Genomic DNA, 8,404 nt, shown 5'->3' on the forward strand with positions numbered 1-8,404 from the left:
GTTCAACATAATCTTCTAAGTTCCGCAATAACCATCAGCATGACAAGTTTAGAAATAATTTCAAATACAAGTTTGCACATGCGGGTACATATGAAAGTTGACATAGAGGATTACCCTGAATGTGATTTATTTGATGAGTTATTTGTATTCTTCATCTAGTTCTGCTACTGTTTTTCCTCCTGTAACCACTCACAAAATGACCAATATTAGAGAGAAAATATTTTAAGAAAATGATGCCACAAGACCACCATGCCGTAAGCAAAATAATCTACATATTACCCAAAATGTGAAGCGCTACACGTGAGGCTTTTATCAAATATAGAGAAAACAAAGTATGTGAGATCTTGCCTTTTGATGAGCGGAATGCTTCAAAATTTCAAGCATCTGGCCAATGGAGACTCAAGCATGTCTAGACTGTAAACAACACAATAAAACAATGTTAGTAGTCAGTTAAGTCTAAATTTTAGGTGCATGTTCAAGTATAGGTTAACTGAACTTAAAAGAATGGCAATATGCCCAGATCAATACTTTCATCGACCACATCTCTTCTACATTGTTCTGTTCTCTAGTTCTCATTGCATCTCCTATCTCCCCTGCTTCTCGCTTCCTATTCTCTTTATCCACAACCTGAACAATGGAAAATAAACCAATATGATTAAATTGAAGCAGGCAAGAGTACCTGCAACTCTGCAAGTGGTTGCACGCTGGCATCAAGAAAGAGCAAGAGCTTCCAGATTGAGAATGGCAAGGGAAAGATCTTGGGTAAGGACTTACCATGTCTAGGTGGGTTGTCGCTCGAAAATCCTATAGATCCTCCACCCCCATCCTCTCTCCTAGTGATGCAGCTTTAGGGGAAAAGACAGGAGAAGGAAGTCGGCGACGGCTGGGCGAAGACGGAGGAGTCGTTCCACCACAGACAGGGGCGATCAAGGACAGTTCTGAGATGGGCGGCGAGACGGCGGTGAGGCAAGTTCAGGAAGGCGGAGAGCGACTCGTTCGTGGAGCCGCCCAGACCGCTGATGTCGTGCGAGCAACAGAGAGAGGGAACGTTAGGGTTAGTCGTTCATGGGCTTGGGACGACAGAAGGCCCAATGCACCAACGGCCTCCGTTTCGGCCCCTGGAGAAGCAGCCCACAGGACAGCTGGGCCAGTTTAAACAGATTGCGGGATTAGGTGCAGTTATACTGTCCTTAATATGCATCACATCCAAGATTAGTAGACCAAAACCATTCTACATATACTACTATTACTCCACACATCCACCGCTATTCAGCATGCATCTAGTGTATTGAGTTTATGGAAAAATGGAGCAATTCAATAAGAATGATGACATGATGTAGACAAGATCTATTCCGTATGAATAGACCCCATCTTTTTATCCTTAATAGCAACGATACATGTGTCTCATGTCTCTTTCTGTCACTGAGATTGAGCACCGCAAGATCGAACCCATCACGAAGCACCTCTTCCCATGTCAAGAAAAATCAATCTAGTTGACCAAACCAAAAATTCAGAGAAGAAATACGAGGCTATAACAATCACGCATAAAAGAGTTTAGCAAAGACTCAAATAATACTCATGAATAGAACTGATCATAAACTCACAATTCATCGGATCCCAACAAACACACCGCAAAAAGTCATTACATCAATAGATCTCCAAGAACATCGAGGAAAACATTGTATTGAAGATCAAAAAGAGAGAAGAAGCCATCTAGCTACTAGCTACAGACCCGTAGGTCTTTGGTAAACTACTCACGCATCATCGGAGGGGCACACATGGATGATGAAGAACCCCTCCATGACCGTTGCCCCCTTTAGCAGAGTGCCGGAAAAGGCCTCTAGATTGGATCTCATGGTTCTGGAACTTGCATCAGCGGAAATTGTATTCTCTCGAATCCCCTAGGGTTTTGGGGATTTTAGAGTATTTATAGAGGTAGAGGTCAATGGAGAAGCTTCTTGTGGGCTCCACTACCCACAAGGGTGCGCCAAGGCCCCCTGGCTTGCCCTGGTGCCTAGTGGGCCCCACAGGCCTCCTCCCGTGTGCTCCTTTGGCTCCCTCGGTGTCTTATGGGTAGAAAAATATCCCCAAAAAGTTCCTTGCACTTCGTTTGGTAATGATATTTTGCAAATTAAAAAACAAGCAAAAAACAACAACTAGCATTGGGCACTACGTCAATAGGTTAGTCCCAAAAAATGATATAAAGTTGCTAGTAAATGAATATAAAACATCCAATATTGATAATATAACTGCATGATGATGGAAATATGCCCTAGAGGCAATAAATAAAGTTATTATTATTATATTTCCTTATTCATTTTAAAGGTTTATTATTCATGCTAGAATTGTATTGATCGGAAACTTAAATACATGTGTGGATACATAAACAAATACCGTGTCCCTAGTGAGCCTCTACTAGACTAGCTCGTTGATCAAAGATGGTTAAGGTTTCCTAACCATGGACATGAGTTCTCACTTGATAACGGTATCACATCATTAATTAGGAGAACGATGTGATGGACAAGGGCTACGTCTCGAGCTTGCGTTGGTTTTCCCCGAAGAGGAGAGGATGATGCAGCACAGTAGCGTAAGTATTTCCCTCAGTTTTTGAGAACCAAGGTATCAATCTAGTAGGAGGTCACGCGCAAATCCCGCATACCTGCACAAAACGATAGCTACTCGCAACCAACGCGATTAGGGGTTGTCAATCCCTTCACGGTCAGTTACGAGAGTGAGATCTGATAGAGATAATATTTTTGGTATTTTTGGTATAAAGATGCAAAGTAGAAAGTAAAGGCAAAGCAAGTAAATAAAGTGATGGAGATTAATATGATGAGAATAGACCATGGGGCCATAGGTTTCACTAGTGGCTTCTCTCAAGAGCATAAGTATTCTACGGTGGGTGAACAAATTACTGTTGAGCAATTGACAGAATTGAGCATAGTTATGAGGTTATCTAGGTATGATCATGTATATAGGCATCACGTTCGAGACAAGTAGACCGAAACGATTCTGCATCTACTACTATTACTCCACTCATTGACCGCTATCCAGCATGCATCTAGAGTATTAAGTTAAAAACAGAGTAACGCCTTAAGCAAGATGACATGATGTAGAGGAATAAATTCATGCAATATGATAAATACCCCATCTTGTTATCCTCGATGGCAACAATACAATACGTGCCTTGCAACCCTTTCTGTCACCGGGTAAGGACACCACAAGCTTGAACCCAAAGCCATGCACTTCTCCCATTGCAAGAACTACCAATCTAGTTGGCCAAACCAAACGGATAATTCGAAGAGACTTGCAAAGATAACTCAATCATACATAAAAGAATTCAGAGAAGATTCAAATATTATTCATAAATAAGCTAGATCATAAATCCAAAATTCATCGGTCTCAACAAACACACCGCAAAAAGAAGATTACATTGAATAGATCTCCACGAGAGAGGGGGAGAACATTGTATTGAGATACAAAAAGAGAGAAGAAGCCATCTAGCTACTAGCTATGGACCCGAAGGTCTGAAGTAAACTACTCACACTTCATCGGAGGGGCTATGTTGTTGATGTAGAAGCCCTCCGTGGTAGATGCCCTCTCCAGCGGAGCTCCGGAACAGGCCCCAAGATGGGATCTCATGGATGCAGGAAGGTACGGCGGTGGAATTAGGTTTTTGGCTCCGTATCTAGTCTATTAGGGCTACGTAGGTATATATAGGAGGAAGGAGTACGTCGGTGGAGCGTCAGGGGTCCACGAGATAGGGGGGCGCGCCCAGGGGGGCCCGTCCTCCACCCTCATGACCGCCTCTGGCGCTTCTTGGAGTAGGGTCCAAGTCTCCTGGATCACGTTCGGTGAGAAGATCACGTTCCCGAAGGTTTCATTCCGTTTGGACTCCGTTTGATATTCTGTTTCTTCGAAATACTGAAAAAGGCAAAAGACAGCAATTCTGGGCTGGGCCTCCGGTTAATAGGTTAGTCCCAAAAATAATATAAAAGTGGAAAATAAAGCCCATTATAGTCCAAAACAATAGATAAAGTAGCATGGAGCAATCAAAAATTATAGATACGTTGGAGACGTATCAACAAGACCCATCGGTTAGCTTAGCAGATGATCGTTCAGTTTCTTGCTACTGCTTTCTTAATGTCAAATACATATTCCTTCGACCATGAGATCATGCAAATCCCGGATACTGGATGAATACCTTGAGTCCTATCAAACGTCACAACATAACTGGGTGATCATAAAGATGCTCTACATGAATCTCCCAATGTGTCTGTTGAGTTGGTATGGATCGAGATTGGGATTTGTCACTCTGTGTATCGGAGAGGTATCTCTAGGCCCTCTCAGCAATACACATCACAAGAACCTTGCAAGGAAAGTGACTAAGGAGTTAGTTGCAAGATGATGTATTACAAAACGAGTAAAGAGACCTGCCAGTAACGAGATTGAACTAGGTATGGAGATACCGACGATCGAATCTCGGGCAAGTAACATACCGACAGACAAAGGGAATTACGTATGTTGTCATAAAGGTTCGACCAATAAATATCTTTGTAGAATATGTAGGAACCAATATTGGCATCCAGGTCTTGCTATTGGTTATTGACCAGAGAAGCGTCTCGGTCATGTCTACATTATTCTCGAACCCGTAGGGTTCGCACGCTTAACATTCGTTGATGATATAGTACTATATGAGTTGGTTACTGATTGTTGTTCTGAGTCCCCGGATGAGATCACAGACATGACGAAGGGCTCCGGAATGGTCCGGAGGTAAATATTGATATATAGGACGATGATATTCGATCACTGGAAAGGTTTCAGAAAGTACCGGGTATTTATCGGAGTGCCGGAAGGGGTTCCGAGAGGCCACCGGTAAGTGGTGGGCCTTATGGGCCAAAGGGGGGAAGCACACCAGCCCACACGAGGGCTGGCGCGCCCCTCCACACCTGCCCACGCGCCAAGGAAGGGAGGGAAGGAAGGGGGAGGCGCCCTAAGACAGCCAGCCCCCCTTTCCTTCCCCCAATGTTCATATATGGAAGGGGGGCAGCTAGGCAGGCCCTAGGGCTGGCCGTCGGCCCCTTGGGGGCGCCCTAGGGCTGCCTCCTCTCCCCCCTCCACCTATATATATGTGACGAGGGAGAGGTCCAACACACACCACGATTCCCAAGCCATGTGTGGCGCCCCTCTCCCTCTAGTTCGTCCTCGGTCATAATTTTCGTAGTGCTCGGCGAAGCCCTGCGGAGATAGTTGCACCACTACTATCACCATGTCGTCATGCTGCCAGAACTCATCTACTACTTCGCCGTCTTGTTGGATCAAGAAGGCAAGGACGTCATCGAGCTGAACGTGTGCTGAATGCAGAGGTGTCGGTGCGTTCGGTACTTGATCAGGCGGATCGTGAAGGTGTACGACTACATCAACCGCGTTGATTAACGTTTCCCCTTTACGGTCTACGAGGGTACGTAGACATACTCTCCCCTCTCGAGCTATACATCTCCATGGATAGATCTTGCGTGTGCATAGATTTTTTTTTGTTTTCCATGCAACCTTCCCCAACAGTGGCATCAGAGCCAGGTCTATGCGTAGATGATATGCACGAGTAGAACACAAAGGAGTTGTGGGCGGTGATATTCTTACTTCTTACCACCAATGTCTTATTTTGATTCGACGGTATTGTGGGATGAAGCGGCCCGGACCAACCTTACATGTCCACGCACATGAGGTCGGTTCCAACGACTGACATGCAACCTATTTTGCATAAAGGTGGCGGTGGGTGTCCATTTCTCCTACTTTAGTTGAATCAAATTTGACTAGGGCCGGTCCTTGAAGAAGGTTAAAATAGCAAACTTGATAATAACTATTGTGGTTTTGCGTAGGTAAGAACTGTTCTTGCTAGTTGCCCATAGCAGCCACGTAAAACTTGCAACAACAAAGTAGAGGATGTCTAACTTGTTTTTGTAGGGCATGTTGTGATGTGATATGGTCAAGATATGATGTGATATATGTTGATGTATGAGATGATCATGTTTTTTAATAAGTTCACGACTTGCATGTTGATGAGTACGACAACCGGCAGGAGCCTTAGGGTTGTCTTTAACTATTGTATGACCTGCGCCACTGCGTGTCAATCACTAAGCGCCATGTAATTTCTCTACTTCATCGCTATGCGTTAGCAATAGTTGTAGAAGCAATAGTTGGTGAGATGACCCCGACGCTATGATGGAGATCAAGGTGTCATGCCAGTGACGTTGGAGATCATGCTGATGCTTTGAAGATGGAGATCAAAAGCACAAGATTATGATGGCCATATCATGTCACATATTTTGATTGCATATGATGTTTATTCTTTATGCATCTTATTTTTCTTAGAACAACGGTAGCATTATAAATTGATCCCTTCACTTAATTTCAAGATGAAAGTGTTCTCCTCGAGTATGCACCATTGCTAAAGTTCGTCGTTTAGAAGCACCTCGTGATGATTGATATGTCTCCAACGTATCTATAATTTTTGATTGTTCCATGCTATTATATTACCTGTTTTGGATGCTTATGGGCTTTACTTTACACTTTTATATCATTTTTGGGACTAACCTACTAACCGGAGGCCCAGCCCAAATTGTTGTTTTACATCGAATAGATCTCCAAGAACATCGAGGAGAACTTTGTATTGAGAATCAAAGGGAGAGAAGAAGCCATCTAGCTAATAACTATGGACCCAAAGGTCTATGGTAAACTACTCACGCTTCATCGGAGAGGTATGTAGAAGCCCTCTGTGATCGAATCCCCCTCCTGCAGATCGTCGGGAAAGGCCCCAAGATGGAATCTAACGGGTACACAAGGTTGCGGCGGTGGAAAAGTGGTTTCGTGGCCTCCCATGATGTTTTTAGGGTATAAGAGTATATATAGGCAAAAGAACTAGGTTGGTGGAGCTACGAGGGGCCCACGAGGGTGGGGGCGCGCCTACCACCCTTGGGCGCGCCCTCCTGCCTCGTGGCCTCCTCGTTACATCTTTGACTTCATCTCCAAGTCTTTTGGTTTGCTTTCGGTCCAAGAAAGATCATCGCGAAGGTTTCATTCTGTTTGGACTCCGTTTGGTATTCCTTTTCTGCAAAACTCTAAAATAGGCAAAAAAACATAAACTGACACTGGGCCCTCGGTTAATAGGTTATCCCCAAAAATAATATAAAATAACTTATTAAAGCCCATGAAACATCCAAAACAGATAATATAATAGCATGGAACAATAAAAAATTATAGATACTATGGAGACGTATCAAGCATCCCCAAGCTTAATTCCTGCTCGTCCTCGAGTAGGTAAATGATAAAAATAGAATTTTTGATGTGGAATGCTACCTACATATTTATCAATGTAATTTTCTTTATTGTGGCATGAATGTTCAAATCCGAAAGATTCAACACAAAAGTTTAATATTGACATAAAAACAATAATACTTCAAGCATACTATCAAAGCAATCATGTCTTCTCAAAATAACATGGACAAAGAAAGTTATCCCTACAAAATCATATAGTATGGCTATGCTCTATCTTCATCACACAAAATATTTAATCATGCACAACCCCGATGACAAGCCAAGCAATTGTTTCATACTTTTGATATTCTCAAACTTTTTGAATCTTCATGCAATACATGAGCGTGAGCCATGGACATAGCGCTATAGGTGGAATAGAAGGGTGGTTGTGGAGAAGACAAAAAGGAGGAATATAGTCTCACATCAACTAGGCGTATCAACAGGCTATGGAGATGCCCATCAATAGATATCAATGTGAGTGAGTAGGGATTGCCATGCAACGGATGCACTAGAGCTATAAGTGTATGAAAGCTCAAAAAGAAACTAAGTGGGTGTGCATCCAACTTGCTTGCTCATGAAGACCTAGGGCACTTTGAGGAAGCCCATCATTGGAATATACAAGCCAAGTTCTATAATGAAAAATCCCACTAGTATATGAAAGTGTCAACATATGAGACTCTCTATCATGAAGATCATGGTGCTACTTTGAAGCACAAGTGTGGAAAAGGGATAGTAGTATTTGCCCTTCTCTCTTTTTCTCTCATTTTTTGGGCCTTTTATGTTTTTTATGGCCTCTTTTTTCCCATTTTCCCCATTTTTCGTCCAGAGTCTCATCCCGACTTGTGGGGGAATCATAGTCCCCATCATCCTTTCCTCACTGGGACAATGCTCTAATAATGAAGATCATCACACTTTTATTTACTTACAACTCAAGAATTACAACTCGATACTTAGAACAAAATATGACTCCATGTGAATGCCTCCGGCGGTGTACCGGGATGTGCAATGAATCAAGAGTGACATGTATGAAGGAATTATGAACGGTGGCTTTGCCACAAATACGATGTCAACTACATGATCATGCAAAGCA

The 8,404-nt window shown here is 43.1% G+C and overlaps 1 long non-coding RNA gene across 1 annotated transcript; it reads right to left on the reverse strand.

Moving 5' to 3' along the window:
- Positions 1–347: 347 nt before the first annotated feature.
- Positions 348–1,003, reverse strand: LOC119281545. The gene is made up of 3 exons (XR_005138460.1): positions 775–1,003; positions 529–627; positions 348–414 (listed from the first exon to the last, which is right to left on the reverse strand). It is a non-coding gene; the product is annotated as an uncharacterized LOC119281545 (long non-coding RNA).
- Between the last annotated feature and the right edge of the window lie 7,401 nt (positions 1,004–8,404).

This window comes from Triticum dicoccoides, chromosome 3B (assembly GCF_002162155.2).
Source record: "Triticum dicoccoides isolate Atlit2015 ecotype Zavitan chromosome 3B, WEW_v2.0, whole genome shotgun sequence".
Classification (NCBI taxonomy): Eukaryota; Viridiplantae; Streptophyta; class Magnoliopsida; order Poales; family Poaceae; genus Triticum; species Triticum dicoccoides.